This window comes from Cervus canadensis, chromosome 2, assembly GCF_019320065.1.
Source record: "Cervus canadensis isolate Bull #8, Minnesota chromosome 2, ASM1932006v1, whole genome shotgun sequence".
In the NCBI taxonomy this organism is placed as follows: domain Eukaryota; kingdom Metazoa; phylum Chordata; class Mammalia; order Artiodactyla; family Cervidae; genus Cervus; species Cervus canadensis.
Genome location: NC_057387.1, coordinates 73,560,555 through 73,581,119, shown reverse-complemented (window position 1 = coordinate 73,581,119; position 20,565 = coordinate 73,560,555). Strand labels below are relative to the sequence as shown.

Here is a 20,565-nt window from a genome sequence, read left to right as displayed (position 1 = left end):
TTTTTTTAGTTAAAAAATGTTCTCAAGTCTTTTAAGAGAAGAAGGAAGACCCTGGGGGAAGATGTGAGAGTTTATGGAGGTTATTGTCTGATATACACATCAGCTCTGTGAGGGCAGAGGTGTGTCTGTGGCTCATCATAGTACACCCAGGATATACAATGCCCGTTCCCCCTGGCCCAGAATAGATAATTCAACAAGTTTTTGTTGAATGAGAGAGTTCAATCCAGTCAGTATTTCAAGCAGCTATTATATTCCAGGCACCACTATGACTGATTAACATTCACTTTATTTTATTATTATTTTACTTTTTACTTATTTATTATTTAATTTTTGGCTGTGCTGGGTCATTGTTGCTGTGTGCGGGCTTTCTCTGGTTGTATTGCGTGGGCTTCTCATTGTGGTGGCTTCTCTTGCCGCAGAGCACAGAGTTAGTAGCAGTGTCACAAGGGCTTAGTTGCCCTGAGGCATGTGGGATCTTCCTGGAGCGGGGATTGAACCCATGTCTCCTGCACTGGCAGGCAGATTCTTAACCACTGGACCAGGAGGGAAGTCCTGATTGACATTAATTTTAAAACACACTTATTCCTGTCCAGCGTGAACAAATCTAAGCTTTGCAACTCTGAGGTAGAAGTATTATCCCCATTTGGGCCAAGGATGAACTGGAGCCTCGAGGGTGTTAAATGTGTGACCTAAATTCTCCCACCTAGTAAGTGGTAGTCAGGATTGACCTTGTGTCCCTCATGGAACTCACTTGACCTCTGTGTATCATTAACCCCTGTTCAGGCACATCAGTCCATGTTGAGAAACAAGGGATGGTGGTTGTATCTTCTCCTTTTCTCAGTCAGTTGAGAGAGGTGCACACATTTTTTCCTGCACCCATGAAAAGTCGCAGAATTCTAAGGCTGAAGGAAAACATGGACGGTTCTTCTATGAGTGCTTGCTGCAGTGTTAGGCAGAGTTTGCAGAAACCCCTCCCAGGAGCTCTAACCAGCTTTCTGGTGAGTCCAGGGGGCAGAGCCCACCCCGGACAGGCCTGCCTACGGTCACTGCTGGCCTCGATAATTAGATCTCTTTTCATCTACTGAGCTCCAAGAGCTTTTACCCACATTAACTTGTTAATCTTAGCCCCATCATTCTGATGCAGATGACAAGCATAATTAGGTCTAGTCAGGAGACAAAACAGAGTCAGGAGAAAAACACTGGGTCGCTTACTCCTCCTACTCTCTGGCTCACGGTCTCTTCTGCTGACAGAAGTGTTTTTGGTTTGCCTTGAATTGGCTTCTACCCTGCTTTTCTCTATCCCAATTCTGAAAATAAAGCATAGCTGGTTTGGATCTTAATGCACAAGTTTGGATGTGCAAAAATATCACATTGCTCTCTTTTCAGCTTTAAGTTCACCTCAGTCTAACTTCAACCCTCCAACCCTCTGGGCAGATGAGAGACACCGTCTCACTTTGTGTTGGTGTGGGCTGCTCCCCACGTCCTCCAGAAGCAGGGTTAGTTATAGGGCCCTTCTTAGTGGCCCTGCCTGTAGTCATGGATCCACACTGGCAGTGACTGAGATGTCCTTGACCTCTGCCTGGAGGTGCCAGGGCTCTGGTGAATGAGAATTTAGGCCTGGTCAGCCATGCCAGCTGCCCAGTGGCCACTGTTTGTGGTGCTGCAAGGGGATGGGACTTGGGGTCCCCTTGGTGACACTCAGATCTGTATCACCTCTTTCACCTCGGAGAATCTGCCCCTGCCATTTAAGGCCCTCCCAGTTCTCCTCCCCTGACAAGATGCACTGCACAATCTCCTCAGTGAATGCTTTTTTAAGAAAAATTATTTCTTTTTAATTGAAGGATAATCGCTTTGTGATATTGAGTTGGTTTCTGCCATACATCAATATGAATCAGCCATAGGTAAGTGTATGCCCCTCCCTTTCGAACCTTTCTCCCCATCCCACCCCTCTAGGTCATTACTGAGCTGAGGTTTGAGTTCCCATTGGCTGTCTATTTCACACATGGTGGTGTATATGTTTTGAGTCTTACAAAAGCCGGGAGGAAAAACTATGTCCTAGCAGTTTTGGTTGAACAGATGACCCTTAGTCAGGGGATGCATGGGTCAGGTTGGGAAGAGAAAGGGACACAGACCTAGATTTCTCCTTCTCTTTTAAAACAGAAACAGTAAAGCACAATTAACATGACTTAAATTTCCCCATGATCGAGATCAAGACAATGTTCCCAAAGAGGAAACAAGGTGTATTAGTTCGCTTGGGCTGTCAGAACAAAACACCACAGATGGGGGTGGGGGATGGGGTGGGAGGTTGGAGCTAAGCAACAGAATTCATTTTCCCACAGTTCTGGAGTCTGGAAGTCCAAGATCAGGGTGTCAGTCTGTTTAGTTTCTTGAGGCCTCTCTCCTTGATTTGCACGTGGCTGCCTCCCTATGTCCTCACAGGGTTCTTCCTTCCCGTGCCTGCACATCCCGGATTTTTTTTTTGTGTCCAAGTTTCCACTTCTTATCAGGACATCCGTCATACTGGATTCGGGCTCACCCTCATGGTCACAATTTAGCTTCATTACCTCGTTAAAGACCCAATCTCCAAATATAGTCGTATTCTCCAGGTACTGGGGCCACAACATATGCATTTTCAGGGGACATAATTCAGCCCTTAACACAAGGGTTAACGGTGGCTATTTTTTAAGACCACTGTGAATTCTACCTCCTTTGCGCTTTGTCAGACTGTCACCTTGTTGGGCTTTGGCATCATCAGAACTGAATTCAAATCCCTGCTTTCATGTTTCCTAGCTCAGTGGCTTTAGGCAGCTTATTTTTTTATATCTGGGAGGCAGGGCCCGCATCTCTAAAGTGGAGATAATGATAGTATCAACTTTGGAAAGTGCTTCAGGGATGAAATGAGACAGTAAAATAGTCAGCAGAGTGACTGGAACATAGTAAGTGCTCCGTAAGGAAAACGTTCCCGCACCCCTCCCTCCCTGATGAGTCGTAATAACTCTGCCTTTGAGGTCTCAGCACAGAAGCCACTTTCTCCAGGAAGTCCTCCCTGATGTTCCAAGCTTGGGTTGGGAGCACCTCCTTGATATCTCTCTGATCATTACACTTAGCACGCTGAGCTGTAAAGGTCAGCTGCAGGATTTGGATTCCTCGGTGCAGGGACTCTGCATGAAGCAGATCCCCAGGCTCTTCTGTCTCCCTCAGAGCTGCTGGCAGAGGCTGGCATCTTGGTTTGTATCACCTACTGGGTGCTAAGAACATGTGATAGGAAAGAAGGGAGGGAAGGCTGGATGGATGTGGGGCAGTGAGGATACATAAGAGCAGTGTTCTCCAGTCCGCATCACTGACCTTTTGGGCAGATAATTCTTGTTGTGGGGGGACTGCCCTGTGCACTGTGAGAGGATGAGTAGCATCCCTGGTCTCCACCCCCTGGATGCTAGTAGCACCACCACTCTCAGAGTTGTGATGAGCAAGCGTGTCTCCAGATCCTGCCTAAAGTGTCCTTGGTAGGGAAGAGGGCAGAGGAAAACATAATCCCATTTGGAAACCACTGCTCTATTATTATTATTATTGCATGTGTGCATTCTTAGTTAGTCACGTCCGGCTCTTTGAGACCCTTTGGACTTTAGCCCACCAGGCTCCTCATGGGTTTTTCCAGGCAAGAGGAGTGGGTTGCCATTTTCTTCTCCAGGGGATCTTCCTGACCCAGGGATCGAATCCGCGTCTCCTGTGTCTCCTGCATTGCAGTCAGATTCTTTATGCATTGAGCCATATTTATCTATTTGGCTGCGCTGGGTCTTGTTTGCATCATGCAGGATCTTTTTTTTTTGTGGTTTGTAGGCTCAGTAGTTGTGGCACGTGGGTTAGTTGCCCTGTGGCATGTGGAATCTTAGTTTTCTGTCCAGGGATCGAATCCATGTCCCCTGCATTGGAAGGCAGATTCTTAACCATTGGACGACCAGAGAAGTCCCTAAGAACAACTGCGTTAGAGTGACTAAGGCTTTGATCAGTGGTCCTCAAATCACTGCACTGGAATCTTAGAAACACAAATCGCTGGGCCTCTGCTAGGGTTGGAATGTGTCTCCTCAAAGTTCTTATGTTGAAACCTAACCCTCTTGGTATTGGGAGGTGGGGCCTTTGGGAGGCGATTAGGTCCTGAGAGCAGAGCTGTCATGAATGGCATTCGTGCTTTCATAAAAGAGACCCCAGTGGACTCCCTTGGTACTTCCACCATGTGAGGATGCAATGAAATGTGTGTGACCCTCACTCAACCACGATGGCATCCAGAGCTCAGACTTGTAGCCTCCAGAACTGAGAAATCAATCCCTGTTGTTTATAAGCCACCCAGGCTGTGGTATTTTGCTCTAGCAGCCTGAAAGGACTAAGATGGCCACATCCCCAGAATTTCTGACTCAACCTGTCTTGGGTGGGGTCTGAGAATTTGCATTCCTAACACGGTGCTGCTAATGCTGCTGGTCTGGGGCCACTGAGGAACCACTGCCCTAGAGCTGGCAAAGCACTGGTCTTGAGAAACGTGCTGATCACCTGACCTGTGGGTAGAGCTGGCAGGGGAAAGAGAAAGCCTCAGACTTGGACCCTCTGGAACACATTTACATAAGATTCCCCTCGGGCTGCAGGCTGGGCAGGGACTGTGGGGACAGAGGGAGAGAAAGAGAGCTTCTGAAACTCAGGTCAGCTGGGCTGGGCAAGGGTAGGAGGGGCTCTGACTCCATCCCCACCCCGCCCCCACCCATCTTACTCACAGAGTCCAGCATTTACCAGCATTATTTAATAGATTTAGTGAGCACCAGCCAGGTGGCAGGCACTCTTTGGGTGTGGTAATACGTGAAGGACATAATAGGAAAAAGATTTCTTGCCCTCACGGAGCTTACTTCTGATGTGGTGAGACAGCGAATAATGATAGTGAGCAAACTTGTGTGACATGCTAAAAAGTAAAATGTTCCATGGAAACACCAAATGAAAATAAGCGGGGCTGTGAGTGGGAAGCAGAAGCAGGAAGGTGGGCAGCAGTGGGTCCAATCACTGGTTTTCTGGGTGGAAAAAGTCCAGATTCATTGCAATGGCTAGTTTCAATGGTGTAAATATTCTTGCTTTCCAGATTGAATGCTACGAATGTGACATCATTAAACATGAAATCGGGAAGAAATGCAGAGTAGTGCAATGTTATGCAGTATTTCTACCAAACAGAGTAGATGTAAATAACCTTGAGAAGAGATAATAGTGATGTGTAAAATAATTAAGAAGTGAAGACTCCTCAGTTCAGTTCAGTTGTTCAGTTGTGTCCAACTCTTTGCGACCCCATGGACTGCAACAAGCCAGGCTTCCCTGTCTATCACTAATGCCCAGAGCTTGCTCAAACTCATGTACATTGAGTTGGTGATGCCATCCAACCATCTCATCCTCTATTGCCCCCTTCTCTTCCTGCCTTCAATCTTTCCCAGCATCAGGGTCTTTCCAATGAGTCATTTCTTCACATCAGGTGGCCAAGGTATTAGAGTTTCAGCTTCAGCATCAGTCCTTCCAATGAATATTCAGGACTGATTTCCTTTAGGAATGACTGGTTAGATCTTCTTGCAGTCCAAGAGACTCTCAAGAGTCTTCTCCAACCCCACAGTTCAAGAGCATCTATTCTTCAGTGCTCAGCTTTCTTTACAGTCCAACTCTCACATCCATATATGACTACTGGAAAAACCATAGCTTTGACTATATGTACCTTTGTTGGCAAAGTAATGTCCCTGCTTTTTAATATGCTGTCTAGGATGGTCATAGCTTTTCTTCCAAGCAGTAAGCGTCTTTTAATTTCATGTCTGCAGTCACCATCTGCAGTGATCTTGGAGCCCTTAAAAATAGTCTCTCATTGTTTCCATTGTTTCCCCGTTTATTTGCCATGAAGTGATGGGACCAGATGCCATGATCTTAGTTTTCTGCATGTTGAGTTTTAAGCCAATGTTTCACTTTCCTCTCTCACTTTCATCAAGAAGCTCTTTAGTTCGTCTTCGCTTTCTGCCATAAGGGTGGTGTCATCTGCATATCTGAGGTTATTGATATTTCTCCAAGCAATCTTAATTCCAGCTTGTGCTTAATCCAGCCTGGCATTTTGCATGATGTACCCTGCGTATAAGTTAAATAAGCAAGGTGACAATATGCAGCCTTGACATACTCCTTTCCCGATTTGGAACCAGTCTGTTGTTCCATGTCTGGTTTTAACTGTTGCTTCTTTACCTGCATACAGATTTCTCAGGAGGCAGTTAAGGTGGTCTGGTATTCCCATCTCTTGAAGAATTTTCCACAGTTTGTTGTGATCCACACAGTCAAAGGCTTCAACATAGTCAATAAAGTTGAAGTAGATGTTTTTCTGGAACTCTCTTGCTTTATCTATGATCCAACAGATGTCGGCAATTTGATCTCTGGTTTCTCTGCCTTTTTTAAATCCAACTTGAACCTCTGGAAATTCTCGGTTCATGTACTATTGAAGTCTGGCTTGGAGAATTTTGAGCATCACTTTGCTAATGTGTGAGATGAGTGCAGTTTTGCGCTAGTTTGAGCATTCTTTGTCATTGCCTTTCTTTGGGATTGGAATGAAAACTGACCTTTTCCAGTCCTGTGGCCACTGCTGAGTTTCCCAGATTTCCTGGCATATTAAGTGCGGCACTTTCACAGCATCATCTTTCAGGATTTGAAATAACTCAACTGGAATTCCATCACCTCCACTAGCTTTGTTCGTAGTGATACTTTCTAAGGCCCATTTGACTTCACATTCCAGGATGTCTGGCTCTAGGTGAGTGATTACACCATTGTGATTATCTGGGTCATGAAGAGCTTTTTAGTATAGTTCTTCTGTGTATTCTTATCACCTCTTCTTAATATCTTCTGCTTCTGTTAGGGCCATACCATTTCTGTCCTTTATGGAGCCCATCTTTGCATGAAATATTCCCTTGGTATATCTAATTTTCTTGAAGCGATCTCTGGTCTTTCCCATTCTGTTGTTTTCCTCTGTTTCTTTGCATTGATCACTGAGGAAGGATTTCTTATCACTCCTTACTGTTCTTGGGAACTCTGCATTCAGTTGGGCATATCTTTCCTTTTCTCCTTTGCCCTTAGCTTCTCTTCTTTTCTCAGCTATTCATAAGGCCTCCTCAAACAACCATTTTGCATTTTTTTTTTCTTGGGGATGGTCTTGATCCCTGCCTCCTATACAATTCACAAACCTCCATCCACAGTTCTTCAGGCACTCTGTCTATCAGATCTAATCCCTGGAATCTATTTGTCACTTCCACTATATAATCTTAAGGGATTTGATTTAGGTCATACCTGAATGATCTAGTGGTTTTTCCCTATTTTCTTCAACTTAAGTCTGAATTTGGCAATAAGGAGTTCATGACCTGAGGCACAGTCAGCTCCTGGTCTTGTTTTTGCTGACTGTATAGAGCTTCTCCATCTTTGGCTGCACAGAATATAATCAGTCTGATTTTGGTATTAACCATCTGGTGATGTCCATGTGTAGAGTCTTCTCTTGTGTTGTCGGAAGAGGGTGTTTGCTATGACAAAAGGGTGTTTTATATATAGGATGATTCCTATATGTAAAATAGATAAACAACAAGGACCTACTTTGGAGCACAGGGAAATATATTCAAATCTTGTAATAGCTATAATGTGTGTGTACATGCTCAGTCATGTCCAACTCTTTGTGACTCAATGGACTATAGCCCACCAGGCTCTTTTGTCCATAGGATTTCCCAGGCAAGAATACTGGGAGTACTGGAGTGAGTTGCCACTTTCTCCTCCAGGGGATCTTCCCCACCCAGTTATCAAACCTTTGTCTCCTGCCCCTTCTGCACTGTCGGCAGATTCTTTATTGCTGAGGCACCAGGGAAGCCCTTAATAACCTATAATGGAAAAGGATAAAAAAGAATGTGTGTATATATACATACACACACACACAAATATGTACATATATATGTGATACTATTTGTTAGTATAAATGCACAAAACAAGTGGTGAGTTCAGGAATTTAAAATCTTGATTTCTAGTATAATTCATTTAGTTGTACATTTATATGATTTAATTATCATTAATTATCATGTATACTACCCAGCTTGCAAATTTCCTTAAAACTCAGCTCTCAAGAGTGGAGACTTGCCCGTTCCAGCGCGCCACTGGTGATTTGGGAAGGCTTGGTTGAAAATAGGACATTTGAACAGAAACCTGAAAGAGGTGAGGGAGAAGGTGTGTGGTTATCTGGGGATGAGCACTCTACTTCCTTCCTGGGAAAAGCAGCCTCTTGGGCCTGGGGTGTGCATGCGGCTCTGCAGATGCTGTTCCCGTAGCGTCTGTCCTCACTGCTGTGCCTACTGAGTCTTCGAGGCCAAGCTCTCAGATGACCTCTTGGGTAAAGTTCCTTATTTCTCCCAGGCCTTCTTAAATCCTCTCTGGAAACGCAAGGGGCTCTGAAGGTGATATGAATAAATCAGTGACCACAAGCCAACAAATGATTTCCCTCTATTTAAACCCAGTTGTTTCACCCATTTCATGATTATTCCGCCCACATGTATCTCCCTGTGGAGCCCTTTTTCAGGTGTGTGAAATATCAGGCTCATAGCTGATGTTTTGTAAGGGCTTAGCCATTGAGTGTATAGTGCTGATCTCAATCTGGGGTGGTTTAAGGCATGAGTGGGTTTTAGTGATGGCCCTTCTGTAGGTTTACTGAAGTCCACAGGCACGGCCCCTGGAGCTGTGGTAATGCTGGTAGCTTGACTGCCTCTCCCTCTCTGCACAGCCGAGGCACAGGAGAGCCCGGTCAAGCTGGCCACAGTCATAACCACAGTTATTCCCAGCAGCAGACACTGCCTAGCAGGCCACAGGCTTGGGGCTTTATTTAGGCACGTTCCTTAATCCTCACAGCAATCCAGTAGGTGGGAGTTCTTATCCCCATCTTACCTATGAGCAAAATGCTTGGAGAGGATAAGTAAGTCACCCAGGGTCACCTGGGTAGTAAGTGGCAAAGCCTTCACTTTACTGCATAAGTTGAGTAAGAACTGGTTTCAGGTGGCAAGGAGGCCAGCCATGTCAAATATTAACTGTAATAATACCAGGCAGCAGGGCTAAGTGCTCATTAGCACTGCCAGCCACACTTGGGACCAAGGGCGAAGAAACCTGTGATTCCACCTGGGGCACATGGCCAGCAGCACCTCAACCATAGTGGTTGCAGCACTCACTGAGTTGGAACCTCTGGGCGGGGGGCGGGGCTCTGGGCCTCTTGTTGGGAGCAGAGGTGTTCACGGAACCTCAGAAGAGAGGTTTTTCGTGTAGCTGGCTCAGGATCGACCTCAAGTGCTTTGGGGACAGTGCCACGTATCATTTATTTATTCACTGAAACAAGCTGGGATAATATTTTTTAAATATTAACTTATTTTTTCTCCTTTCCTGGTATTTCTCCCTTGAGTCAATATACCAGTCTGGGGCCATGCCTAGGAGGTTAGGCAGAGAGGCAGAGGGAGGGAGCTTACAGTCCTCTTTCTGGCTTTGCTTTCCAAAACCTGAGTTCTTAAGTGACCAGAGAAGACTAGGGTGTCCCCAAAAAGTGCAGAAATTGCACTAAAGAGAGAGAAAAGATTCCTCCAATCCTGCTGGCTTTGGAAAGGTAGAGGGGGAAGTTAATGACTGGCTGAGGCAGGATGGTCTCGGGTGAGAGGTCTGGGGGACCACAGGTCCTCAGAAAGCTCTGGGGAGCCAAGGAGCAGTGCTCTGTGTCCTTCCCAGGCAGAGCTCTGGGGGAAATGGGGAACCCATGAGGGAGTGACTGCAGAGGTGAAGCCTCAGACTTACCTTGCACACACGGTCCTCCTGCACATAGTAACCACCGATGCTTATCAGGCACTTAACTCTGTGCTCATCTTTGCATGGGGGATGCCCTCTGTACCATTTTAGTCAGCTTACTGCTTCCCTGGTGGCTCAGAGGGTAAAGAATCTGCCTGCAATGCAAGAGACCTGGGTTCAATCCCTGGGTCAGGAAGATCCCCTGGAGAAGGAAATGGCTACCCACTCCAGTACTCTTGCCTGGAGAATTCCATGGACAGAGGAGCCTGGTGGACTACAGTCCATGGTATCACAAAGAGTCGGACACAACTGAGCAACTAATGGTTTCACCTTTCACTGGGGCTTGGAGTTTTTGTTAAGACCACCCAGTCAGTGAAGTGGCTGAACTGGGATTCAAACCTAGATGGCAGTGATAGGCTATGTTGTGTGCCCCTTCCCACAAAGATGTTGATGGTCCTAACTCCCAGTATCTGTGAATGCGATCTGATTTGGAGAGAGGGTCTCTACAGAGATAATCAAGCTAAAATGAATCCTTAGGGTAGGCCTGATCCAAATGTCTCTGAACATATAAAGGGGGGAAGTGGAACACAGACATGGGCATGGACACCTGGAGAATGCCACGTGACCATGAAGACAGAGAACAGGGTGCTGCATCTATAGACCAAGGGACACCAGGGATGCCAGCCAACCGCCAGAAGCCAGGAGAGCGGCGTGGAAAGGATTCTCCCACACAGGCCTGAAAAGGAGCCAACCCTGCCAACACTTTGATTTTGGACTCCAGCCTGTGGAAGCCTCTGATGGCTAAGCCACCCGGTGTATGGTACTTTGTTACAGCAGCCCTAGGACGCTGATGCGGTGGTTGACTCAAGAGCTGGTGACTTAAAACACCAACTGTTACAACCGTTTACCTGTACCCTGTTCTCCTGCTCTAGCTGGACCCTGGGGAACAGATTCTGTCTCTCTTTTCTTTCTGCCCTATTGACCCTTCTTCATCACCTGCCACCTCCTTTGCACTATTTTCTCCATGTTTTTGACATTTAAAAAACTTTTTATTGGAGTATAGTTGATTTACAATGTTGTGTCAGTTTCTGCTATATAGCAAAATGAATCATTATACATATACACATATCCACTCTGTTTAAGATTCTTTTCCCATATAGGTCATTACAGAGTATTGAGTAGAGTTCCCTGTGCTATACAGTAGGTCCTTATTAGTTATCTATTTTTAATAGAAGTCCCCATATTTTTAATTGAAGTCATCTCTAGTCTTTAGTATCAAAAACTTAATTGAAGTGCTCTGTGTTTATACCTTTGTAGGTTACTGGGAATTCCAGAAACATACCTTGAGCTCTCAGACCTCTGGAGTGTATTTCTTGCCTTTCCTTGCCTGACATGCTCTCCAATGCATGCCAGTGACCACCTGGAAAACCTTTATCATCCTTCCAGGGTGAGTTCTTTCAGTCTGCTTCCATAAAACCACTCCTTCCAAGATACGGATAGACCTAGAAACTGTCATATAGAGTGAAGTCAGGAAAAGAAAAACAGATAGCATATATTAGTGCATATATGTTGAATCTAGAAGCCTGACACAGATGAATCTCTTTGCAAAGCAGAAATAGAGACACAGACATAGGAAACAAGTACATGGACACCAAGAGGGGAACAGGATGTGTGGGATGAATTTAGAGATTGGGAGAGACACATATTGTTGTTGTGCAGTTGCTAAGTCATGTCCAACTCTTTGTGACCCCATGAACTGCACATGCCAGGCTCCTCTGTCCTTCACTGTCTCCTGGAGTTTGCTTAAATGCATGTCCACTGGGTTGGTGATGCTATCTAACCATCTCATCCTCTCCTGACCTCTCTCCTTTTGCCTAGAAAAGGCCTAATGAGGACTTTATGTTAATATCACAGGGCACTCTACTCAATGCTCTTTGGTGACCTAAAAGGGAAGGAAGTTCAAAAAAGCTGATTCACTTTGCTGTACCAGAAACTAGCACAACGTTGTAAAGCAATTATACTTCAATAAAAAGTTTTTAAAAATCCACCACCACCACCAAAAAAACCCCCAAACCCACCCCTTTGGTCAGATTGACTGTCTCCTTCCTGTAAGAACAACAGCAGAACATTTTCCCACTCAGGATCATTGTTGGCATGGACATGGCTGTCATCTTTGAATGCCTGAAGGATCCTGAATGCCTCTCGAAGGTCCAGGAATAGTAGGTGTTTTAAAACTTCCCCACATTCCAAGACAAATGAATCTGTAGACTTCCACCTGGAGCTCCTCATCCCTTCTTCCTCTTCTGGTTTCTCAAGTTTGCCTACCCATAAAAAAGAAATGTCTTCAAATTACTCTGTGCTTGGCACATATCTGTCTTATTAACAGATTTTCAACCCAGGAAAGAAAAGTTTATCCCACTTCCTTCCTCTCCCCTTCCTGTATTTTAACAAGGTTTTGTCATCTCCTTGAGCCAGCCTCAGCAGAGATGATTTGGCTAGGTGAGCATTTTATTTTGGCATCTGCAGATGGTGTTGGTTGGAGCCTTCTGTCCGTATACTGTAAAAGAACACAAATAGAACGAAAACATTCAGTCTGAAGCTGTGGATCCTTTCCAGCCCCAGATTAAGGCAGAGGCCCGGCTCCTCCAGGATAGAGAACAGGCTAGCTCTCCAAGAGCAGAGGAGTGGGGAGCAAGGCTGACGGTGACCACTGCTACCCAGTTGGACACCTGCCCCTGATGGCTGCAGGGGTGTGGAGGAGCTACTGGCCTGGCCTTTTGCAGGGGCTGTGCTGAGAACTCATCTCCTTTTTGGGAAAACAAATCAACATCCTGTGAGGAAACCTCAATCTGGACAGGTTTTCCTTGAGAAGAATCCATTTTGACGTCAGCGTCTCCCTGCTGGCTTTCTGCCTCCGACCTTTGAAAGTTCAGGCCACTCCACACTGCTGTAGCTGCTCCTCTGAGAAGACTCAGCTCTGAATTTTATAAGAGTTGCCCCTAGAACCCTGTGCTTGCCTGACTGCAGGGAACAGTGGTGACTTCAGTGGAGGTGGTGGTAGTTGCTAAGCCGTGTCTGACTCTCGCGACCCCATGGAACGTAGCCAGCCAGGCTCCTCTGTCCATGGGGATTCTCCAGACAAGAATATTGAAGTGGGTTGCCATTCACCAGCATAGCCCAGTGGGCCTTCAGGCACAATTTGATATAAGAAATGTTTGTGGAGTTCCCAGAGCATGCTTAAAGCATGGGGTGAACTCAAGTAGGGGAGGGGGTCATGGGAGACTTCTTTTTTTAATTTTTTTAAACAATTCTGTACCAGATAGGTAATAGTACTGATAAAACAGAAAGACCCTAAAGCACATAGCCTTCATTTTATTTTATATTGGAGTATAGTTTATTTATAATATTGTTTTGGTTTCAAATGTACAGCAAAGTGAGGTAGTTATACATATACATATATCTATTTTTTTTCAGATTCTTTTCCCATAGAGGTTACTACAGAGTATTGAGTAGCATCCTCTGTGCTATACAGTAGGTCTCTGTTGATTATCTGTTTTAGATTTAGTAGTGTGTGTATGTTAATCCCAGCATCCTAATTCATCCTTCCTCCCAACCTTTCCCTTTTAGTAAGTGTAAGCTTGTTTTCTGTTTCTGTTTTGTAAATAATTTCTTTTGCATCATTTTTTAAGATTCCACATATAAATATCATATGATATTTGTCTTTCTCTGACTTACTTTACTTAATATGATAATCCCTAGGTCCATTCACGTTGCTGAAAATGGCATTATTTCCTTCTCTTTTATGGCTGCATAATAGATATATATGGCACATAGCTTTTATAAGGTAAAAGATGAGTTCTGTTTCAGATGCTAGTCCATAGGGAGATTGGCTGCCGCTGTCATTGTTTATCTTCTTTCTTAGGAACCCACCCAAACCTCTGTCACCCAGTCGGATGGGGAAGAAAGAAAGAAAAGTGCTCGCCCAGGTTTCCACTTATATCCCATTAACCAAATATTGGTAACATGGCCAATCTCTAGTTGCAAGGGACATTGAAAAATGTAGTCTTCAGTGGAGCACCTATGTGCCTAGCTAAATGTAAAACGATTCCTTTACTGAAGAACAAATATTGATAAACACACATTGCTGCTGCTAAGTCACATCAGCTGTGTCCAACTCTGTGCGACCCCATAGACGGCAGCCCATGAGGCTCCCCCATCCCTGGGATTCTCCAGGCAAGAACACTGGAGTGGGTTGCCATTTCCTTCTCCAATGCACGAAAGTGAAAAGTGAAAGTGAAGTTGCGCAGTTGTGTCCAACTCATAGCAACCCCATGGACCGCAGCCTACCAGGCTCCTCCGTCCATGGGATTCTCCAGGCAAGAGTACTGGAGTGGGGTTGCCATTGCCTTCTCCAAACACATACTGCTGCTGCCGCTAAGTCACTTCAGTCGTGTCCAACTCTGTGCCACCCCATCCCTGGGATTCTCCAGGCAAGAACACTGGAGTGGGTAAACACATACTAGCCTCTGTCAACTTTTTTTGCCCTTACTCACCCAAACAGTAATAATTTATTGCATGTCAGCCATATATTTGGCACTGTTTTTATGGTTGCTTACAACCCACTGATGTGTATGGGCATATACTCAGCTAAAAAGTCACACACACTGCCCCGTGTTCCTTAATAAGTAGATGAAATGCTATGAATCTTCAGAGAAGGAAAGACTCATTCTGACCAGAGAGATTCATCAATGTGTTCAACATACTAACTAAGCACTACGGTTGGCCACCTCTAAGATTGCCCTATACCTGCTGGTATTCACATCCTTGTTCAGTCCCTTCCCCCTGAGTGTGGGCTGGACCTAGTGACACAGCTCTAACAAATAGAACACAGCAAAAGTGACGGAATGTTTTTCCTGAGTTTGGGTTACAGAGAAACAGTGAGTCCCATCTTGCTCACATGCATTAATTCAGGCTCTTTCTCTGTCTCTCTGTCTCTGTCTCTCTTGAGCCGTTACTCTGGGCAGTCCAGCTGCCTTGCTTGAGTGACTGTGGAGAGACTCATGTGGCAAGGGAATAATATCATCAGGCATGCCAAGAGGCACCTAAAGCCTGCTGAATTGCCATGTGACTGAACTTGGAAGTCAACTCTCTGAAGCCTGCCAACAGCCTCATGAGCGAGCTTGGACTCAGAGCCTCCTGCTGTAACCCTTGTGAGGACCACAGCCTGACTGATACCTTGATTTCAGGCTCAGGAGAGACCCTGAGCCACAGTCACCCAAGTGAGCTGCACCTGCACCTGAATTCCTAACCCACGGAAACTGAGATCATTAATATTGTTGCTTTAAGCTGCTTAGTTTTAAGGCAACTTGTTAGGCAACAATAAAGAACTGATCCCAGTACCTACTATTTGTCAAGTAGTATGCTAGGCCATTAGAATGTAAAAAATAAGTGACGCCTAGTCACTGTATCTGGGGAGGGGGGAGACAGGTACATGCACAAATGTGGTCCATACAGTGCAAGGTGGTAAGTAGAATGGTGGAGATGTGCTGAGTGTGAGAGGGGAGTGCACAGGAAGCGCTCCTTATCCAGAGGAGTAAAGTCCTCCTGGAGAAGTCCGTGCTTGCAAGGAAAACTGGGGGAGAGGTCATCCCGTGGAGAGGGAACGTGGGTAATGCCTGCAGGTGAAATAGAGTGCTGTCTGCGTGGGAATCAAGAACTATAGTTTGTGGGCACAGCAAGAAGTGGAGAAAGATGAGGCCAGAGAAGTGATGAGAGATGAGTCTAGTCTTATGCCAGCAATTTATTTTTGAATAATCCAATTATGAAAGCCTGCTTTGAGTGAAAGGAAGTAAAAACAAAAACATTAATAAAGGAACTAGCATGCTCTCCTCAACAGTCCAATACCTGAATTTTAAGAAGCCAAATTCAATTATCTATAGAACACAGACAAGTGTAATTTGCTCATTGTTTTTGCTCATAAAATTGAGCAGAGAGAAAAAAAAAAAAATTGAGCAGAGAACTGTTGACATGTTTCTGTGGAATAATAGTGGTTCTTACTGAGAAACCAGCTCAGGTGACATTTGATGCTTTTGCAGGTGGGAAATTGGCCCTTTCAGCTTTAGGATTTTATGAATTTATGCTTTGAAAATCTGAGGAGAGGTCTGTGTAGATGGTTTTCTTTCTTTTCTCTCCCTTTCTCTTTTGTTCTTCCCCTCCCTTCCTCTCTCATTCCTTTTTCCTTTCCTTCCTTTCTCCTTCTTACTCTCCATTTCTTTCTTTTTGTTTTTCACTATGTTGAAGGTTCTAAGCATCAGCCTTGCAAGGGATGAAAAGGGAACAAAAACATACCTCTGTCCCCTGCCTGGAGGATTAGTGCTAAAGATAAAGTCCATGGAAGATTCTTTGGATCACTATGGCTCATGAGTGAGTCTAAGGATTAAGCAGGTAACAAAATTATCTGAATCAAGGTGGCTACAAAACTGAGTTTGTGGATAGTGGTTGATGCAGAATCAGAAGAAATAAGACTCTTTAAATTAACTTTTAAACAATTATAGTCCAATAATGGAGAAAGCAATGGCAACCCACTCCAGTTCTCTTGCTGGGAGAATCCCATGGACGGAGGAGCCTGGTAGGCTGCAGTCCATGGGGTTGCTAAGAGTCCGACACGACTGAGCAACTTCACTTTCACTTTTCACTTTCATGCATTGGAGAAGGAAATGGCAACCCACTCCAGTGTTCTTGCCTGGAGAATCCCAGGGACGGGGGAGCCTGGTGGGCTGCTGTCTATGGGGTCACACAGAGTCGGACACGATTGAAGCAACTTAGCAGCAGCAGCAGCAGCAGCAGTCCAATAATAATTAATAAAAAGGTAAATAAATTAACTTTTAAAATTAAAATGTTTTATAATACCATTTCAAAATGTCTTTCTGTGTCTGGAGTCCATCACTTCCAACATGAAATAAAATGGTCAGGTGCCCTTATATCTGGATTGCACAACTCATGCTCCGGGGAGTAGGAGTTTGGGTTTTTAGTAGACTCCTTAGAACAAAACATCACCTGCTCTGTTAGGTTTTGCTAGAGGTTGCATAATCCCCTTGCAGATCTAATCAGGCTCTCTTCTCATCGTGTCATCAACTTATTCCCTCCTCTGAGCTCCATGTAAGAGTGGCTTGTACCCCTATTACTACCTGTGGGAATGACAGTCAAAATACCCACTGAAAAGGCAAAAGCATCGGAATGGACACAGCACTGGACAGTATCCTGGAGCCTCTCTTGAATGCCAGCCACCACCCTTTCTGTAGGGGGCTCTGGGGTACCAAAGCTTCCCAGGCGGCTCACTGGTAAAGAATCTGCCTGCAGTGCAGGAGTCGCAGGAGACTTGGGTGTGATCCCTGGATCAGGAAGATCCCTGAGAGGAGGAAATGGCAACCCACTCCAATACTCTTGCCTGGAGAATCCCATGGACAGAGGAGCCTGGCGGGCTACAGTCCATGTGGTTGCAAAGAGTCAGACATGGCTGAGTAACTGAGCACCCCTGCGTGCCGGGGATTCCAGAGGAGGAATGAGGTGGCAAGAGGTTCTTTAGGGGCCTTGGGGTTCCTTGGAGGCTCAGATTCAAATAGGCTGAATAACTGTTTTAATGTTTGTTTTCCCCACCAGACTGTGACCAATTTGGAGGTAAAGGCTCACTCTTTCTCATCTTTTCTCTCTACTGCCTAACTTGATATTGGCCCATAGTCATTGGGAGAGCATTAGTTACTCAGTCATATCCAACTTCTTTGCAATCCTATGGACTGTAGACTGCCAGGCTCCTCTCTCCATGATATTCTCCAGGGAAGAATACTGAAGTGGGTTGCCATTTCCTTCTCCACAGGATCTTCCTAACCCAGGAACTGAACCTAGACCTCCTGCATTGTAGGCAGATTCTTTACTGTCTGAGCCACTAGGGAAGCCCAGCCCATAGTAGTTTCTTGATAAATATTTGTTGGGCAAAATTGAAATACACCTGTTTATTGAAGATCTTGGTGTCTACTGAGGCTCTGCCTTGAGTTAACTGCACTAAGAACTCTGAGAGAAGAGATCACATAAGAGAAATAGGAATTGACTTTTCCTTTGACGAGTTTTCAGTCGAGTCACTGGACTCTGGTAGAAACTGTCTCGAACAGCCTGAAATCCCAGTGCCTGGTACGGTACTTGGGACAAAGCAGGCACTCAGCGAACATTTGTCAATTAACTGTAACTTCTTGGATCTGGGCTAGTGGACTGGCTCCAGATTGGTCCCTCAAGTGCTTCCCCACCAACCCCCTCCAAATCTGCCAGCCCAGCAACTAAGTCCAGAAGATTTAGTTGACCCATCAAACTATGATGGTTAGCCAGGAACAAAAGCCACTGGGAAAATAAAGCATCAATTTCCATCTGGGTGTTTCAAAAGGAACCGAGGTATTAAAATAAGGTCACAGTTGTCCCAATCAGATCATCTTTTCAAAGAAATTGCAGGCTTGTGAGCCAACAGCAACCACATACACCTTTGGAGTCATCAGAACCAGTGTTCTCAACTCTGAAAGCAAAATCAAGTAAACAAGGTTGTGTCGTGGACTTCCTTGACCCAGACTTTCAGGAAGGAGCTGACACACTGCCCAGACTCGCGCTCACCCACATAGCTCCGAAGCCAAACAAACTCGTGTTTTCCCAGCTGTATGATGCACTCAGTTCATGAAGCAACTGGCCAGAAAACAAGGAAAAGAAAAAAAATGTGCCTAGTTCAGACCATGCAAGGAAAGTAGAATTGCTTCAGCTGGCTTTTGTTTTTTTTTTTTTATTTTCATGAAATATCAAGAAATATAAAGATGGAGGAAATTAGATCTATGGCTTTTGGTTACTAAAAAGGAAACAAAATATTTTTTCCTTTATAGATCTGATCATGTTATTACTCTGCTTAAAAACTTCAATGACTTTATAACTTTCAAATTTTGATAGTCCTTACAGATCTTTTATGACTTGTTTAAAACAACATTTCTAGCCACATCAGCCCACATTTCCTGCCACTTAAAGATGTTTTTGAGCTTTGCCAGGCTTCTGTTATATTAAATACTTCATGTGCTTTCTTGCTCACATGCTTTTGTTCATGCTATTCCTTCTACACCTTTCCTTGCCTTATTCATTAAGGAAATTTCAACTCATATTTTAAGACTCATCCTAATAGCAGAATTAGCTGCTCTTTCATATGTCTTTCCATAGGATTTGCTTTGCAGGTACCTCTTACTGTATTTAGTCCTTGTATCATTAATTCATTCTTTCCACAAAATTCATTATTTTTGTATTTTGTATCAGATACTCTTCTAGGCACTGAGGGTCCAGGTATAAAAGTCCCTAACTAGTGGGGGACTCAGGTGAGTAAATTAGTTGTTACAAGACAGAACTGTAAGTTCTTTGGCAAATGTAAGCACAAAATGCTTTGGGAGATCAGAGAGGGTCACATACCTGAGTCTGATTGGTGGAAGGGAATCTGGAAGGCTTCCTAGAGGAGTTGGCACATGAAGAGCTAAAGAACAAGGAGTTTTTTTATCCATCTCCTCATGTTTCACAGAGCATTCCTTGAAGAAAGAGATCAATCACAGACCATATCACATTAGGTCATTTATTCCATATATGTTTGAGTTCTCTGCTAGGAGACAGACATATGGAGAGAAGGGGATCAGGGAGATATTAGAGGAAACCAAATATGACTCCCAGGTTTCTAGGATAAGTGAACAGATAGATGGTGAATCAGTGCTGTCATTTGCAGGCGTGCAGGTTGTGGACTCACAATGAGCAAGGTAAGGCAGAAGGAGGAGCAAACTTATGGAGAAGAGTCTTGTTCTTCATGCCAAAATAACTATGAATAACACTTAATACATGATGTTGGAGTGGACTGGAAAGAGAGAATTGTTTTGTTGTTTTGATTTCTTAAAGGTATGTCTTCTGTTCTCTTGGGTGAACTGGGAAGTTTACTTTCCTGCTCTGTTCTCTTGGCTCCTTATTTTCAAATGTCAAGAGTCTCAACTGAACCAGTCAGATCTTTCCCACACCTCCCCTGTCCTTAGATCATTTTGACACCTCTACCAGAGGGAATCTTGGGACTTTTGGCTTAAATGAAGCTTGAAAATTAGTTGCAAAACTGAATAACTTATTCAGTTACAAGTATTAGTTAATAACCAATAAATTAAACTATTATGAATAATATATCAGGTTGGCCAAAAAGTTTGTTCAGGTTTCCTGTAACATGGGAAAACTCAAACAAACCTTTTGGCTTTCCTAATATTATGAATAACGTCTCTCCTGATTATTAACCAAAAGTTGGCTTTAGGTATTAGAATTGATTTAAGCTAAAATTTGATTTTACAATAGTTGTGCTAAACTAAAGCTTTATTTTCTTTACTTCTACATCATTTTCCCTTTTATATAGTGGGAAAAATCTAAGCAGGACTTTGGATCACCAAAAATTCTTTACCAAAACAAGTATTCCTTAAAATTTTAGTGCATCCTTTGGAGAAGGAAATGGCAACCCACTCCAGCATTCTTGCCTCGAAAATCCCGGGGATGGAGGAGCCTAGTAGACTACAGTCCATGGAGTTGCAAAGAGTTGGACATGATTGAGTGACTTCACTTCACTTCATTTCACTTAATACGTTTTAAGTAATTTCTTTCTTCTGAGAAGTTTGACTCTAAAACATCCCTTGGGCTACCATTTGA

General features: G+C 44.3%; 1 long non-coding RNA gene across 1 annotated transcript; it reads left to right on the top strand.

The window, feature by feature from the left end:
* The first annotated feature begins 1,845 nt into the window (after positions 1 to 1,845).
* Positions 1,846 to 13,947, top strand: LOC122427770. Its single transcript, XR_006265545.1, has 3 exons — positions 1,846 to 1,901; positions 11,152 to 11,281; positions 13,757 to 13,947. It is a non-coding gene; the product is annotated as an uncharacterized LOC122427770 (long non-coding RNA).
* The last annotated feature ends 6,618 nt before the right edge of the window (positions 13,948 to 20,565 follow it).